Genomic DNA, 19140 nt, shown 5'->3' on the forward strand with positions numbered 1-19140 from the left:
GGGTGAACAACATACAGCCTTGATGTACTCCTTTTCCTATTTGGAACCAGTCTGTTGTTCTATGTCCAGTTCTAACTGTTGCTTCTTGACCTGCATATAGATTTCTCGAGAGGCAAGTCAGGTGGTCTGGTATTCCCATCTCTTTCAATATTTTCCACAGTTTATTGTGATCCACACAGTCAAAGGCTTCGGCATAGTCAATAAAGCAGAAATAGATGTTTTTCTGGAACTCTCTTGCTTTTTCCATGATCCAGTAGATGTTCGCAATTTGATCTCTGGCTCCTCTGCCTTTTCTAAAACCAACTTGAACACTTGGAAGTTCACAGTTCACGTATTGTTGAAGCCTGGCTTGGAGAATTTTGAGCATTACTTTGCTAGTGTGTGAGATGAGTGCAATTGTTCAGTAGTTTGAGCATTCTTTGGCATTGCCTTTCTTTGGGATTGGAATGAAAACTGACCTTTTCCAGTCCTGTGGCCACTGCTGAATTTTCCAAATTTATTGGCATATTGAGTGAAGCAGTTTCACAACATCATCTTTCATGATTTGAAATAGCTCAACTGGAATTCCATCACCTTCACTAGCTTTGTTCGTAGTGACTCTTCCTAAGATCCACTTTACATTCCAGGATGTCTGGCTTTAGGTGAGTGATCACACCACCATGGTTATCTCAGTCGTGAATATCTTTTCTGTAGAGTTCTTCTGTGTATTCTTACCACCTCTGCTTAATATTTTCTGCTTCTGTTAGGTCCATACCATTTCTGTCCTTTATTGTGCTCATCTTTGCATGAAATGTTCTCTTGGTATCTCTAATTTTCTTGAAGAGATTTCTGGTCTTTCCCATTCTATTGTTTTCCTCTATTTCTTTGCATTGATCACTGAGGAAGGTTTTCTTATCTCTCCTTGCTATTCTTTGGAACTCTGTATTCAGATGCTTATATCTTTCCTTTTCTCCTTTGTTTTTCACTTTTCTTCTTTTCTCAGCTATTTGTAAGGCCTCCTCAGGTAGCCATTTTGCTTGTTTGCATTTCTTTTTCTTGGGGGTAGTCTTCAAAACTGCCTCCTGTACAATGTCATGAACCTCTGTCCATAGTTCTTCAGGCACTCTATCAGATCTAATCCCTTATATCTATTTGTCACTTCTACTGTATAGTTGTAAGGGATTTGATTTAGGTTATACCTGAATGGTCTAGTGGTTTTCCCTACCTTCTTCAATTTAAGTCTGAATTTGCCAAGAAGGAGTTCATGATCTGAGCCACAGTCAGCTCCCGGTCTTGTTTTCACTGGCTGTATAGAGCTTTTCCATCTTTGGCTATGAAGAATATAATCAATCTTATTTTGGTATTGACAATCTGGTGATGTCCATGTGTAAAGTCTTCTCTTGTGTTGTTGGAAGAGGAGTTTGCTATGACCAATGCATTCTCTTGAAAAAACTGTTAGCCTTTGCCCTGCTTCATTCTGTACCCCAAGGCCAAATTTGCCCATTACTCCCGGTATTTCTTGACTTCCTACTTTTGCATTCCAGTCGACTCATTGGAAAAGACTCTGATGCTGGGAGGGATTGGAGGCAGGAGGAAAAGTGGACAACAGAGGATGAGATGGCTGGATGGCATCACTGACTCGATGGATGTGAGTCTGAGTGAACTCCAGGAGTTGTGATGGACAGGGAGGGCTGGCGTACAGCAATTCATGGGATTGCAAAGAGCCGGACATGACTGAGTGACTGAACTGAACTGAACTGAACCCCTGAAATGATAAAGACATCTTTTTTGGCTGTTCTAGAAGGTCTTGCAGGTCTTCATAGAACCGTTCAGCTTCAGCTTCTTCAGCATTACTGGTCGGAGCATAAATCTGGACTACTCTGATATTGAATGGTTTGCCTTGGAAATGAACAGAGATTATTCTGTCATTTTTGAGATTGCATCCAAGTACTGCGTTCTGAACTCTTTTGCTTAATATGATGGCTGCTCCAGTTCTTCTATGGGATTCTTGCCCACAGTAGCAGATATAGTGGTCATCTGAGTTAAATTTACCCATTCTAGTTCATTTTAGCTTGCTGATTCCTAAAATGTTGATGTTCACTCTTGCCATCTCCTATTTGACCACTTTCAATTCGCCTTGATTCATGGACATAACATTCCAGGTTTCTAAGCAATATTGCTCTTGACAGCATCTCACTTTACTTCCATCACCAATCACATTCACGACTGGGTGTTTTTGTTTTGGCTCCATCTCTCCATCCTTTCTGGAATTATTTCTCCACTAATCTCCAGCAGCCTATTGGGCATCTACCAACCTGGGGAGTTCATCTTTCATTGTCCTGTCTTTTTGCCTTTTCATACTGTTCATGGGGTTCTCAGGCAAGAATACTGAAGTGGTTTGTCATTTCCTTTTCCAGTGGACCACTTTTTGTCAGAACTCTCCACCATGACCTGTCTGTCTTAGGTGGCCCTACATGGCATGACTCATAGTTTCATTGAGTTAGACAAGGTTGTGGTCCATGTGATTAGATTGGTTAGTTTTCTGTGATGTTGGTTTTCATTCTATCTTCCCTCTGATGGAATAGGATAAGAGGCTTATGGAAGCTTCCTGATAGAATAGACTGAATGAGGGGGAAAGGGTCTTGTTCTGGTGGGTGGGTCCATGCTCAGTAAATCTTTAATCCAATTTTCTGTTTGTTGGGTGGGCCTGTGTTCCCTCCCTGTTGTTTGGCCTGAGGCCAAACTATGGTGCAGGTAATGAAGATAATGGTGACCTCCTTCAGGAGGTCCCATGCATGCATGCACTGCTGCACTCAGTGCCCCCACCCTGCAGCAGTCTACTGCACACCCATGCCTCCGCCAGGGACTCCTGGACACTCACAGGCAAGTCTGGATCAGTCTCTTGTGTGGTCCCGGCTCCTTTCTCCTGAGTCCTACTATGCACAAGATTTTGTCTGTGCCTTCCAACGTCTGTTTCCCAGTCCTGTGTAAGTTCTAGCAGCTCTATGTTGGGGTTAATGGCAACTTCCAGTTGTTAGATGTCTGGATCTACATCCTAAAATCTTAAATGAGTAGCACTCCAGGGATAGAAGTGTAGTCTGAGCAGGATATTATTTTCATATCATCTATGAAATATGTGGCAGAAAGTGAAGAAGAACTAAAGAGCCTCTTGATGAAGGTGAAAGAGGAGAGTGAAAAATTTGGCTTAAAGATTAACATTCAGAAAACGAAGATCATGGCATTCGGTCCCATCACTTCATGGCAAATCGATGGAGAAACAGTGGCAGACTTTATTTTGGGGGGCTCTAAAATCACTGCAGATGGTGATTGCAGCCATGAAATTAAGACACTTACTCCTCAGAAGAAAAGTTATGACCAATCTAGACAGCATATTAAAAAGCAGAGACATTACTTTGCCAGCAAATATCTGTCTAGTCAAGGCTATGGTTTTTCCAGTAGTCATGTATGGATGTGAGAGTCAGACTATAAAGAAAGCTGAGCACTGAAGAATTGATGCTTTTGAACTGTGGTGTTGGAGAAGACTCTTTTTTGTTTGTTTGTTTTTTATAATATAAATTTATTTATTTTAATTGGAGACTCTTGAGAGTCCCTTGGACTGCAAGCTCCAACCAGTTCATCCTAAAGGAAATCAGTCCTGACTATTCATTGTAAGGACTGGTGTTGAACATGAGACTACAGTACTTTGGCCCACCTGATGCAAATAGCTGACTCATTTGAAAAGACCCTGAAGCTGGGAAAGATTGAAGGCGGGAGGAGAAGGACAACAGATGGTGAGGTGGTTGGATGGCATCACCGACTTAATGGGCAGGAGTTTGGGTAAACTCCGGGAGTTAGTGATGGACAGGAAGGCCTGTTGTGTTGCAGTCCATGGGATCACAAAGTGTTGGACACGACTGAACAACTGAATTGGACTCACATCACTTCTGGGAACATCAGTTTCCTTATCAGCAGTGTAGGTCAGTAGTTTCTGCCCCTACAGTGTGGTTTTGAGAATTACAATAGGAATTAGAATCATGAGTAGCTAAGTGCTTATATATTATTCCTTCCCTAGATACTTAAGCTGCTATTTAATCTGGAGGGTAAAGTCAAGGTTCTATAAAGCTACCTCACATACCTTTATTTGGTGATCCATTTAAAGGCCAGCTTATTGTGATCAGGGATCCTACAGTGGGATCAAGGTTAGTTTCTGTGGGAAGGATAAGATTTACTTTCCTTGGAGCCTTTACATACTTCAGGCCACTTGATGGGAGCAGCCTGCTGGCAAAATATGGAGGCAATGCTAAGACATAATCATCTTGTCTTACTTCCTTGCATGAAGCTAATTTTCTTTTTCCAGGCCCTTCTTTTATGAGTAGTAGTCCTTGTAGCTGTGGGACATACAATTAAGTCTTTTCTAGAACTCTTCATTTATATCAATATAAGCAGTTTTGGCAGCATCTCAGTTGATAAGACTTAAATGGGAAGATGCATTTCCTGAAGGCTAAGGCCATTTTGATAAAATGACTCATTTTTAATTTACACATTAAAGTACATACAGAAAAATATATAACATTATATGACACCACGAATGTTACATAGTCTACAGCCAAAACATTTGATCTCAGCAGCTCAAGAAACTGAGCAAGGATATTCTACTCTATTGCATATAAAATGTGAACAATACAACCTAATAAACCATTTGTTAATTCGTAAGAATTTAAATAAGTGATAAACACCAAGTAACATTGTTTTGTCTTCTTTGGCTTAAATATACTTTAAATTAAAAAAAAATCCTCTGACCTTTAGAATTTAGAGTTGTACTTTATTTTTTAGCATTCCTTTGGAATTACAAAACCCAGAGAACACAGGACCTAACATCTCAGATTCCCTGAATTTTCCAAATGGGAAGCTGCCTACCATATTTACTTCCTCCATGAGCTTATTTAAAAGAAGAGAATATCATTCATTTGATTTTAGTTTCTATGTTGAGAATTTGGAGAAGTCTTTCCTGGATCTGCTTGGTGCAGGCAGCATAGACAATGGGATTGAGGACTGGAGGAATGAGGAGGTAGGAGTTGGCTAGCAAGGTGTGGACTGCAATGTGCAGTCCATGACCAAATTGTGAATGGGGGAAGAAACAGCAATGGGAACATAAAAGATCAAGATAGCACAAATGTGAGAACCACAAGTCCCCAGGGTTTTATGCCTGGTGTCAGGAATAGCCAGCCCCTTCATGGTCCTGAAAATCATCACATAGGAGGCAGCAATGGCCATTGAGTCCAGGATCAAGTCCATAAAGCCAGTGCTCATCCCACAGACATTAGTGACCCTTCTGTCACCACTTACCAAGGTGACCACAGCCAGGGGTTCCCAGGAGGAGTGGGAGAGGACACGGGCTTTCTAAAGGGGCAGCCACAGGCAAGTCATCAGAGGCAGGGATTCAATGTAGAGAACACCCCAGCAGAAGCCAGCCAGCCCCAAACATCCCCTTATGGTATGCATGAGCCCTGTGGTATGAGGGAGTGTGTCACAGCTACATAGCGGTCAAAAGCCATGGCAAGGAAGATGCCTGGACAGAACCAGGCCAATGATAGCCAACATGCTCAGAAAGCTGATGCAGGCTATGCTGCACCCTTACCACAGCTAGAATGGTGACATTCCCCACCACAGCTACCAGGTACATGGAGTCAAAGCAGATGGAGAGCCAGATATGCAGAGACTCCTGTTCTGAAATGCCAGTGAACTGGAAGAAACTGGATTCTAAACAGACATTATGAAAAGTGAGCATAGCTAGTTATAAGTGCACCTTCTCACGTGTGCCCCAAAATGTAGTAGAACTTTTTTTTTTCTTTCAGAAATTAAAGAATATTCTTAGGTCCTATAAAAAGGTATAGGATCATTGACTAGAGAAGAGTCTATAAAATTTCTTTGAAGTTATAGAATAATGTCATGGCATGCCATTACTGTGTTATGTTCACAAGTTTACCAAGCAGAAGCCAAAAATATTTATTTGAATGAAATGCATATCTTTATGCAATGTGATTCTCAAGAAATAATGTTCTTTCAACAATGAAAATGATGTAAGGAAGACAGGTGACTATTGAGCCACATAATAACTCTGTAGGTTGGTTTTGAGATTTCTCAGAATCATATTAGCAAGATTCAGAGTGGACACTCCTTGATTAGAGACACAGTGATGCTGAAAATACTAAAGTGGTTTGCCATTCCCTTCTCCAGTGGACCACATTCTGTCAGACCTCTCCACCATGACCCGCCCGTTTTGGGTTGCCCCGCGGGCATGGCTTGGTTTCACTGAGTTAGACAAGGCTGTGGTCCTAGTGTGATTAGATTGACTAGTTTTCTATGAGTATGATTTCAGTGTGTCTGCACTCTGATGCCCTCTTGCAACACCTACCATCTTACTTGGGTTTCTCTTACCTTGGACATGGGGTATCTCTTCACGGCTGCTCCAGCAAGGCACAGCCTCTGCTCCTAATCTTGGATGAGGGGTATCTCCTTACTGCCACCCTTCCTGATCTTCAACGTGGGATAGCTCCTCTAGGCGCTCCTACGCCCGCGCAGCCACCGCTGCTCCACTGGAGAAGGGAATGACAAACCACTTCAGTATTCTTGCCTTGAGAACCCCATGAACAGTATGAAAAGGAAAAATGATAGGATACTGAAAGAGGAACTCCCCAGGTCAGTAGGTGCCCAATATGCTACTGGAGATCAGTGGAGAAATAACTCTAGAAAGAATGAAGGGATGAAGCCAAAGCAAAACCAATACCCAGCTGTGGATGTCACTGGAGATAGAAGCAAGGTCTGATGCTGTAAAGAGCAATATTGCATAGGAACCTGGAATGTCAATTCCATGAATCAAGGCAAATTGGAAGTGGTCAAACAAGAGATGGCAAGGGTGAACGTCGACATTCTAGGAATCAGTGAACTAAAATGGACTGGAATGGGTGAATTTAACTCAGATGACCATTATATCTACTACTGCGGGCAGGAATCCCTCAGAAGAAATGGAGTAGCCATCACGGTCAACAAAAGAGTCCGAAATGCAGTACTTGGATGCAATCTCAAAAATGACAGAATGATCTCTGTTTGTCTCCAAGGCAAATCATTCAATATCACGTTATCCAAGTCCATGCCCCAACCAGTAACACTGAAGAAGCTGAAGTTGAACAGTTTTATGAAGACCTACAAGAACTTTTAGAACTAACACCCAAAAAAGATGTCCTTTTCATTATAGGGGACTGGAATGCAAAAGTAGGAAGTCAAGAAACACCTGGAGTAACAGGCAAATTTGGCCTTGGAATGCAGAATGAAGCAGGGCAAAGACAAATAGGGTTTTGCTAAGAACATGCACTGGTCATAGCAAACACCCTCTTCCAACAACACAAGAGAAGACTCTACACACGGACATCATCTGATGGTCAATACCGAAATCAGATTGATTATATTCTTTGCAGCCAAAGATGGAGAAGCTATATACAGTCAACAAAAACAAGACCAGGAGCTGACTGTGGCTCAGATCTTGAACTCCTTATTGCCAAATTCAGACTCAAATTGAAGAAAGTAGGGAAAACCACTAGACCATTCAGGTATGACCTAAATCAAATCCCCTGTGATTATACAGTAGAAGTGAGAAATAGATTTAAGGGCCTAGATCTGATAGATAGAGTGCCTGATGAACTATGGAATGAGGTTCGTGACATCATACAAGAGACAGGGATCAAGACCATCCCCATGGAAAAGAAATGCAAAAAAGAAAAATGGCTGTCTGGGGAGGCCTTACAAATAGCTGTGAAATGAAGAGAAGTGAAAAGCAAAGGAGAAAAGGAAAGATTAAGCATCTGAATGCAGAATTCCAGAGAATAGCAAGAAGAGATAAGAAAGCCTTCTTCGGCAATCAATGCAAAGAAATAGAGGAAAAGAACAGAATGGAAAAGACTAGAGATCTCTTCAAGAAAATTAGAGATACCAAGGGAACATTTCATGCAAAGATGGGTCCAGAAATGGTCTCTACCTAACAGAAGCAGAAGATATTAAGAAGAGGTGGCAAGAATACAAGGAAAAACTGTACAAAAAAGATCTTCACGACCCAGATAATCATGATGGTGTGATCACTCATCTAGAGCCTGACATCCTGGAATGTGAAGTCAAGTGGGCCTTGGAAAGCATCGCTATGAACATAGCTACTAGAGGTGATGGAATTCCAGTTGAGCTATTTCAAATCCTGAAAGATTTGTGTGAAAGTGCTACACTCAATATGCCATCAAATTTGGAAAATTCAGCAGTGGCCACAGGACTGGAAAAGGTCAGTTTTCATTCCAATCCCTAAGAAAGGCAATGCCAAAGAATGCTCAAACTACTGCACAATTGCACTAATCTCACACAATAGTAAAGTAAGGCTCAAAATTCTCCAAGCCAGGCTTCAGCAATACGTGAACAGTGAACTTCCTGATGTTCAAGCTGGTTTTAAAAAAGGCAGAGGAACCCGAGATCAAATTGCCAACATCCGCTGGATCATGGAAAAAGCAAGAGAGTTCCAGAAAAACATCTCTTTCTGCTTTATTGACTATGCCAAAGCCTTTGACTGTGTGGATCACAATAAACGGTGGAAAATTCTGAAAGAGATGGGAATACCAGACCACCTGACCTGCCTCTTCCAAAATCTGTATACAGGTCAGGAAGCAACAGTTAGAACTGGACATGGAACAACAGACTGGTTCCAAAAAGGAAAAGGGATGCGTCAAGGCTGTATATTGTCACCCTGCTTATTTAACTTCTATGCAGAGTACATCATGAGAAACGCTGGACTGGAAGAAACACAAGCTGGAATCAAGATTGCCGGGAAAAATATCAATCACCTCAGATATGCAGATGACACCACCCTTATGGAAGAAAGTGAAGAGGAACTAAAATGCCTCTTGCTGAAAGTGAAAGAGGAGAGTGAAAAAGTTGGCTTAAAGCTCAACATTCAGAAAACGAAGATCATGGCAATCCAGTCCCATCACTTCATGGGAAATAGAAGGGGAAACAGTGGAAACAGTGTCAGACTTTATTTTTCTGGGCTCCAAAATCACTGAAGATGGTGACTGCAGCCATGAAATTAAAAGACGCTTACTCATTGGAAGAAAAGTTATGACCAACCTAGATAGCATATTCAAAAGCAGAGACATTACTTTGCAGAGTAAGGTCCATCTGGTCAAGGCTATGGTTTTTCCTGTGGTCATGTATGGATGTGAGAGTTGGACTGTGAAGAAGGCTGATCGCCGAGGAATTGATGCTTTTGAAGTGTGGTGTTGGAGAAGACTCTTGAGAGTCCCTTGGACTGCAAGGAGATCCAACCAGTCCATTCTGAAGGAGATCAACCCTGGGATTTCTTTGGAAGGAATGATGCTAAAGCTGAAACTCCAGTACTTTGGCCACCTCATGCGAAGAGTTGACTCATTGGAAAAGACCCTGATGCTGGGAGGGATTGGGGGCAGGAGGAGAAGGGGACAACAGAGGATGAGATGGCTGGATGGCATCACTAACTCAATGGACGTGAGTCTGAGTGAACTCCGGCAGTTGGTGATGGACAGGGAGGCTTGGCGTGCTGCGACTCATGGGGTCTCAAAGAGTCGGACACGACTGAGTGAGTGAACTGAACTGAACTGAACTGATGCTGAAAAATAACAGTGACAGCATCTGGGGATCTAGATAGACCAATGGGACTCTCTAGAGTCTATGATAAAATTTAATCTTGAGGCCAGCATTAGCTATTGGATGAACTTAAATGTTAAATCTTCAGGCCAAAATCAAGATGGATGTGTTCATATGAAGAGTTTCCAGTGGGTTTAACAAAGTAATTTCTTAAATGTGAGAGTTGATGACTAGAGCTCAGTTTTGTGTGTCTGCAAGGGCTCTCTGCCTTCTTGGAGGCTGAGTGGAGATGAGATCCCAGAGGCGGAGAATATTCTCCCTAGGAAAGAAAAAATAATTAGTGTGGAGAAGCATGAGGCCTAGATGAATACTTGCCCAAAGAAATGCCCTTACTAGAGTCCAGAGCTACTGAGTAATGTGAAGATGAATATTCGCAAAACTATTTCCAGGTCTTCTTTCTGTTTTATTAGGATCCAAGAGCACACCAAAATATGTTCCTGTGTATACTGGAGGAATTCCCAATCAAAAAATAGGCAGAAGACCTAAATAGACATTTCTGCAAAGAAGACATAGAGATGGACAAGAGGCACATAAAGAGGTTGAATGTCACTAGTTATTAGAGAAATGCAAATCAAACCTGCAAATAGATATTACCTCACACCAGTCAGAATGGCCATCATCAAAATATCTACAATAAATGCTGGAGAGTGTGTGGAGAAAAGGAAACCCTCTAGCAGTGTTGGTGGGAATGTAAATTGATACAGCCACTGTAGAGAACAGTATGGAGGTTCCTTAGCAGACTGAAAAAGACTACCACATGACCCAGCAATGCCACTACTGGGCACATACGCTAAGAAAGCCATAATTCAAAAGGACACATGTACCCAATGTTCATTGCAACACTATTAATACAAGCCAGGACATGGAAGCAACCTAAATGTCTGTCAACAGGTGAGTGAAGACTATGTGTTACATGTATGCAGTGGAATACTACCCACCATTAAAAAGAACAAAATTGGGTCATTTTTAGAGATATGGATGGACCTAGATTCCATCATAGAATGAAGTAAGTCATAATAATATTGTGTCTTAATGCATATATGTGGAATCTACAAAAATGGTACAGAAGAACCTAACTGCAGGACAGGAATAGAGATTCAGATGTAGTGAACAGACATGTGGATATGGATGGGGGAAGCAGGGGAGGATAGGACAAATTGGGAGATCAGGACTGACAAATATACAATGTTGTTGTTGTTCAGTTGCCAAGTCATGTCCAACTCTTTGCAACCCCATTGGCTGCAGCATGCCAGGCTTCTCTGTCCCTCACCATTGCCTGAAGTCTGCCCAAGTTCATGTCCATTGAATCAGTGACACCATCCAACCATCTCATCCTCTATCATCCTCTTCTCTTTCTGCCTTCAATCTTTCCCAGCATCAGTGCCTTTTCCAATGAGTCAGTTCTTCCCATCAGGTGGCCAAAGTATTGGAGCTTCAGCATCAGTTCTTCCAGTGAGTATTCAGCATTGATTTCCTTTAGGATTCACTGGTTTGATCACCCTTCTGTCCAATGGACTTTCAAGAGTCTTCTAGCACCACAGTTTGAAAGAATCAATTCTTTGGCACTCAGCCTTCTTTATGGTCCAACTCTCACATCTGTACATGATTACTGGAAAACCCACGTCTTTGACTATATGGACTTTGTTAGCAAAGTGATGTCTTTGCTTTTTAATATGCTGTCTAGCTTTGTCACAGCTTTCTTTCCAAAAAGCAATCACCTTTAATTTCATGACTGCAGTCACCATCCACAGTGATTTTTGGAGCCCAAGAAAATAAAATCTGCCACTGCTTCCACTTTTTCCCCTTCTATTTGCATAAAGTGATGGGACGGGATGTTAGTTTTTTGAATCTTGAGTTTTAAGCCAGCTTTTTCACTCTTCTCTTTCATTCTCAAGAGGCTCTTTAATTCCTCTTGCTTTCTACCATTAGAGTGGTATCATCTGCATATCTAAGGTTGTTGATGTTTCGCCAGGCCAGCCAGCATTTCACAGGATGTACTGTGAATGTAAGTTAAATGAACAGGATGACAATATACAGCTTTTTTATACTCCTTTCCCAATTTTGAGCCAGTCTATTGTTCCATGATCAGTTCTAACTGTTGCTTTTTGGCCTGCATTCAGGTTTCTAAGATAGGCAAGATAGGTTGGTATTGCTATCTCTTTAAGAATTTCCCACAGTTTGTTGGTATTGTTATTAATGGTTAATTAAGCAATAATGGATGGAGAAACAGTGGAAATAGTGTCAGACTTTATTTTGGGGGGCTCCAAAATCACTGCAGATAGTGATTGCAGCCATGAAATTAAAAGACACTCACTCCTTGGAAGGAAAGTTATGACCAACCTAGATAGTATATTCAAAAGCAGAGATATTACTTTGCCAACAAAGGTCCATCTAGTCAAGGCTATGGTTTTTCCAGTGGTCATGTATGGATATGAGAGTTGGACTGTGAAGAAAGCTGAGCGCTGAAGAATTGATGCTTTTGAACTGTGGTGTTGGAGAAGACTTTTGAGAGTCCCGTGGACTATAAGGAGATCCAACCAGTCCATCCTAAAGGAGATCAGTCCTGGGTGTTCTTTGGAAGGACTGATGCTAAAGCTGAAACTCCAATACTTGGGCCATCTCATGTGAAGAGTTGACTCTTTGGAAAAGACCCTGATGCTGGGAGGGATTGGGGGCAGGAGGAGAAGGGGTCAACGGAGAATGAGATGGCTGGATGGCATCACCGACTCGATGCACATGAGTTTGAATGAACTCTGGGAGTTGGTGATGGACAGGGAGGCCTGGCGTGCTGCAATTCATGGGGTCGCAAAGAGTTGGACATGACTGAGCGACTGAACTGAAGTAATAATGACATTGGTAATTATTCCCCAGTGATCACATGGGATCCTCCCTAAATCGTGAGATGTGGGCAGGACCAGGATGAGGGTCCCCACATGATAGAAAACAATCCAAGGAGTAGAGAGATTAACAGCCTCATCAAAGTCACAGATTGGGACTCAAACCTAATTTACCACTCATAACCTTAGCTATCCAATCACAGTTCTATCCACAATACAGCAGAAAATCAAAACTCCAAATCAAACACAAACCGAATAGAAAACCTTGATCTAGTTGTTGCTGAACCCTGCTTGTATGTCACACTCGGCCCTAACAACAGGCATCCATTTGCATATTCAGGGAAGGCTGTGTCCTCAGCAGGACCTGCTGTGAAAGGAGGGTGAGGATGGAGAGGGGCCCAGTGTTCGCTGAGACCAGGGGATTCTCTGCCTCCAGAGAGAAGTGACTGATGCAATAGAATGTGAGGGGAACCAGGGGAGGGACCCCAGAGGACTGGAGACAGGGACAGAATGTCCCCAGAGTCACCCCAGAGGAGACACCAGGTCCATCTTGGGTCCCTTTAAGATGTACCTCAGGGGCAAGGCCTACTGTTTCCTTTTTCTTTGGGGAATAGAGTAACTGATCATGAGAATTAGCCAGATCTCTTTAAAACCCTCTTTCCCACCCTTCTCTCACTAAAAGAGGAAAAGTGCACCATTTGTCCTGAAGCCTCCAGAAAATGAGCTGAGCTTAAAGCTGAGGGGTGAGATCACGTGGGCCCGTGGTGGATGGTAGGTGGGGGACAGGAGATCACAGAGCATGGTAAGGGAGCTGCACAACTGGCGTGAGAGGCAAGTACACCAGAGAAGGGGAACTTATGCTGGGATCAGCCAAAACCCAGAGGGCTGGAACAGGAGGCCTGGGGGTCTCAGATCTGAGAAATGTCCTGTGAGTTAGGGCTGGCAGGAAAAAAAAAAAAAAACAGAATAACCAGGATAACAGCAGAAACCTGACTACATACTAGTCACTACTCTGGAGAAGGAACTGGCAACCCACTCCAGTATTCTTGCCTGGGAAATCCCACAGACAGAGGAGCCTGGTGCTCTACAGTCCATGGAGTTGCAAGAGTAAGACACAACTTAGCAACTAAACCACTGCCACCAGAGGGACTACCCAAATGTTGAATAAAAAGCCAAGACTGCTTCATGTTTGAGAACAGGCTAGATCAGAGGCATGAACCCAGGGTGCACAGGGCAGATTCATTTCTCATGGACTCATGCCTGGACAGAAAACTTACCTTCTCTGTAGTATGACCTCATCTCCTGAATTTCTCATCTTTTGTCATTTTCATCTTTTTATGTCTGTCCTTGTCTAAGAGGAGACATTCTCTCACCCCTCCCCAAATACTTGATCTTCTACAGGCCTAGGTCCTGCTATCCCATTATTATTAGAAGAAACCCTCTTCTGCCTCCCATGCCTGTGCTCCTGTGTCATGTGTTAGGGACAACCTCAATAAGACTTTAGCTAAGTGACCCAGACCTTGTGGGAAAACAAGATGGGAGCAGATATAAGTGATATAAGACACTAAATTTGAAGGTAGGAAACCAGAGTTGTTCAAGTTTAATCTTTGAGGTTAGTACCTCCCTCCTGTGAGTGCTACTTGCTCTCCTCCTGCCTCAGTCTGGCCCCTCCTCAGTCAAAGCTGCTGAAATGGTCTAGGGGGAAAAAAGGAGAAATCAAAAATAAGAAATGGAAGGGACAGATCAGTTACACTTGCTTATTAAAGGTCCAGCAACAATGAGTTCTATCTTTTCAGTGTAGTCCTGTAGATTGAATCTCGGTATAAAAGTCAGAAGATGTGAAACTCAGCCCTTTATCTGCCTCTTATATCCTGCAGGATAACTTGAGGATTCAGTTTCCCATATACATCATCATTCTAGGATCTTCTCAAGTTAAAGGTGCAGCCTACCTACACTGCATCAGTGACTGAATACTCCAGAGATACAGAGCCACAAGCACTTTCAGGGGATACACTGAAATAAGTGACACAGACTTTCTTTGGTCATTTGCTGACATTCTGGCTGTGGAGGCAAAAAAAAAAAAAAACAAGACAATGACAGATAAGGACTTGCTAGAACACTCCTGCCAAGTAGGCTGAAGAGTGATGGAAAAGAGAAGAAACCAGATAAGTAGAGTTGTATTGTAAATGACACTAGAGGTGTATTTTTGTTGCATCTGGAAGGAGGGATGATGAATTATTAGGAATTTTCAACAGAATGGGAAGCTGTGAGATTGAGGTTGTGTGGGCAGAGACTGGAGGACCAGTGATGGTCAACAGGAGCTCCCAAGAAGTGGATCCTCAGGGAGAGGAAACCTGTTTGGAACTGTAAAAGCACATTCACTTAGGATAGGGTGATACCATGGAGAAGAGGATATTCTCTTGTTCATTCAAGAAATACTAGTGAATTTTGCTATGGGTACCAAGGATATACTGGCAGCAAATGTAAAAACACAGCCTCAGCATCATGGGGCTTCCATGCTGTTGATCCCAGTGCTTAGTCAAAGGAAATGCAGATTAGACTTGGAGAAGTTTCTAATTAAAAAAAGAAAAAAAACTTCTTATTCTGACATAGCTAGCCAAAACTGATGGAAGGTTTTACAGAATTTCCATCTGTGGAGGTGCTTAAGATATATCCAGTAAGCCTCACTTTGCATCAGATGATATTATCCAGCAGCACAGAGGAGGAAGTTTCTTCATGAAGAGAGTCCTTCATGCATTTGTTTATCTTTTAATGACTACTTTAAAATTGATTTTTAATTGGGGGAAATTGATTTACAGTGTTCTGTTGGTTTCTGCCATATCGCCATGCAAATCAGCCATAAATATACATGTATCATCTCCCTCCCCTATGCCTTTATTTAAAGAACACCTACTGAGCAACAACCAGGTTCAATAGAGTCTGTGAATACAGAAATGAAAAAGGCAAAATTCTTGTACTAAAAGCATTCACGGTCCAACGAATAGACAGATAATTGCATTAGCAACATACATCACTCCCTCCCCGTGTTGTTTAATTCAGCTCATCAATGAGTCCTCACTGAAAACATTGAGAAAATCTTCCAGGAGGGGTCTGAGAAGGCTTCACCAAGATGGTGTCAGGATCTTAGCCAGGTGTGGAAATAGACAGAGGAAAGTATTCCAGGTAAATATTGCTAGCTGCAAGCAAGACTGACCCAGAAAGTGACACAGATACCTCAGTGTGGCTGAACCTAGGATAAATATTTTTTTAGAGGAATGGTAAGAAGTGAGGCTAATTTAGGTAAGATCAAGTTTTATCCATGTTAAGCAGTTTTAAGTTTTTTTTGTAGTCATGAGATTGCCAGTGGTTTTAAGTAGGTCTTTCACACTGTGGTAGATAGATGGAGTAGGGTGGAAACTATAGGGAGAGCTTTCTAGTGACACTGGCAAGAGAAGATGTGACTTTGGGAATACAAATGGCCTTGAGAGAACAGCATGAGAAAATTCAGATGATTCACGGGGCGTCATTATTGAGCAGGGTATGGCAGAAGCTGTATGACTGAAGCATAGGTGAAAGGGGATGAGGCTGAAAAATGAGCAGGGACCAGATGCTGCAGGTACCTGTAAACCAGGGTCAGAGTGTGGATTTCACCCTTAGTGCAATGGTAATTCCAAGAAGGTCTTAGGCAAGGCCCAGCATAATATAAATTAGCCTTAATAGTCTCTTCATCTCGGAGAAGGCAATGGCAACCCAAGTACTCTTGCCTGGAAAATCCCATGGACGGAGGAGCCTGGTAGGCTGCAGTCCATGGGGTCGGTAAGAGTTGGACACGACTGAGCGACTTCCCTTTCACTTTTCACTTTCATGCATTGGAGAAGGAAATGGCAACCCATTCCAGTGTTCTTGCCTGGAGAATCCCAGGGATGGGGGATCCTGGTGGGCTGCCGTCTATGGGGTCGCACAGAGTCAGACATGACTGAAGCGATGTAGCAGCTGCAGTCTCTTCATTTGTAGTAAGAAGAATGGATTACAGAGTATCCAATATACAGACCACTGATGCCAGATGTGAGGCTTTTGTAGTGTGGGTGAAAGATGATGGTGATTTAAATAAGAATGTTGGCAGGAAAAAAGGAAAAGCATAGGGGGTGAAATACATTTTGCAGGTTAATAAGATTTACCGATGAACTGGATATGAAGGAAGAGGGGAAAGATTAATGATTGCTTCTAGGGTTCTGAGCTTGATATAGGACAGACAGCAGTAATATCTACTGAGATGAACACATCCCAGGGAGGAAATATTTTGTGGTGAGATAGAAATATTTGTCTTGGCCATATTTTATTTGTGATGACTGTGGAACATCTAACTGGAAATATCTAATAGTAAAAGTGAAAGCTATGCATCTGAGAATTCCCTGGGCAGAAACAGATTTAAAAACAAAACAAAACAATCCAAAAGAAATCAGAGAGAACACCCAGAGAAGCATGAGAATAAAAAGCAGAAAAGGAGAAAGTGAGAGTGAGAGGAAAGGAAGTGATAACAAGATCAGTGTATGGAGAGTAGTGAAGATGGAAGCTAGATTGGGAAAGATTGAGAATTAAATGAGAGATGAAGAAGTAGAGATTTCATACAGTCAAACTTCTAAACAAGTTGTGCTGTGAAGGGAAAGAGAAACAAGGGCTATTAGCTGGAGGAAGGTTTGAAGCCAAGGGATACAGGATTGTGCTGATATTAATCAAGATAAACTTTTAGAAAATAGGGCAAATTTGTGCTAGGGAAGGACAACAGTAATGGTGGTATGTGTACAATGCTTCACAGTTATCAAGGTCTGTTCTCATGATTCCATCTTTCTTCACAATAAAGCTCAGTAAGATGGTCATGGGAAGTATAGCTATTACCTTTATTGAAAGGTGAGGAAGCTAAAACTTTAAAAATATCATTGATTTTCTGCTGGTACAGCAGCACTATATGGGCCCAATTCTTTAGACTGTAAAGCTTTTTTCTATACTAGGGCAATGAGTTAGTTTTATTTAACCTGAGCATGAACTACATGTGAAGCAACAGGGTGGAAGCAGATTTAAGTGATATAAGACACTGAATTTGAAGGTAGGAAACCAGAGTTCTCCAAGTTCAAGTTTGATCTTTGACACTTACCAACCATATGGCTGTCAATATTTTTAGATTTCTCAATTCAAACACATGTTCACATTTACTGAGCACTTTTAAATGTTCTAGATTTGTGCTTTTTTAAAAAGAAATTTTCCAGTTTTACTGGGATACAGTTAACATAACATTGAATTAGTTTAAGGTGTATAATACAATGATTTTGTACATGGATATAGTACAAAATGATTGCCACTAGTTAATATCTACCACTTCACATAGTTATTTTTCTTGTGATGAGAACTTTAAGATCTATTAACAACTTTCAAATATATGAGTATTTTTTAAATCTTTATTGAATTTGTTACAATAGTGCTTCTGTTTTATTTTGATTTTTTGGCTACAAGGCATGTGGCATCTTAGCTCTTCAACCAGGAATCAAACCCATACCCCCTGCATTGGAAGGTGAAGTCTTAACCACTGGACCACCAGGGAAGTCCCTATACTATTTTTAACTGAAGTCACCATGTTGCATTTTATATCCCCAGAACTTATTCATTTTATATCTGGAAATTTGTACCTTTTAACCACCTTCAACTGCACCCCAAACCCCACCTCCCAACCACCAATTTGTTTTTATGAGTTTGGTTTTTTTCTTTCTTCTAGGTTCCATGTGTAAGTGATATCACACAATATTTGCTTTTCTTCGTATTACTGTTTCACTTAACGTGATGCCCTCAATGTCCCTGTGTTGTTACAAACGCAGGATTTTCTCCTTTTATATGGCTTAATAGTATTTAATTGTGCATGTATGCCACATTTTCTTTATCCTTTCATCCACTGTATTGAGTGTTTTAAAAGATTATCTCAGTTAATCCTTGGAAGAAACTTTATGTAGGAACTGAGAGAAAAGAGAAGGGACACCGTTCAAAATTTTGGGAAACAAACGATGCTGCACTTTCACAATAAATGATGGTAAAAGCAGGGGAAAGAAGATAAAAAATCCCAGAAAGAAGAACAAAGATGTGAAACCCAAGAAATTCAGAGGCCAATCTTCCAAAAATTGAGTGGAGCATCTCTTCTGAATGTCATGAATTGTAGAAGGAAAAGTAGTTGAAGGTAGAAGTGTATCAAGATAAAAGTTAAATTTGAAGGGAAGGAGAATAATGGGGCTTTTCACATTCTCAAGTTAACTGCAGGTGATGGTGCTTTATGGCCCTACTTGAGATTTCTGAGTGTCAGGTAATGACCGATAATATCAATACTTAGAGGAAGCAACTTTTCAGAAAGTGCCAGGCTTAATTATTTGTTATGTATTCAAGCTTGACATTTCAGAAGAGAAACTCCCCTTTGTAATTAGGAGTACAGGTTGAGACGGAAGGCAAAGGAAGACAATGAATGTTTTAGGATAAGATTTGAATTGAGCAGGTATCTATGTCCTTTATAAAGCTGTCCTTGGCTACACAAAAACCACAAAAACTCTTCATCCACTCAGTTCTTTTATGAAGG

General features: G+C 41.6%; 1 pseudogene; it reads right to left on the reverse strand.

Annotated features, from left to right (window-relative positions):
* Positions 1–4942: 4942 nt before the first annotated feature.
* LOC138093172 (olfactory receptor 52M1-like) lies at positions 4943–5767 on the reverse strand (annotated as a pseudogene).
* Positions 5768–19140: the final 13373 nt, after the last annotated feature.

The sequence above is a fragment of the Capricornis sumatraensis genome, chromosome 16 (genome assembly GCF_032405125.1).
Source record: "Capricornis sumatraensis isolate serow.1 chromosome 16, serow.2, whole genome shotgun sequence".
In the NCBI taxonomy this organism is placed as follows: Eukaryota; Metazoa; Chordata; class Mammalia; order Artiodactyla; family Bovidae; genus Capricornis; species Capricornis sumatraensis.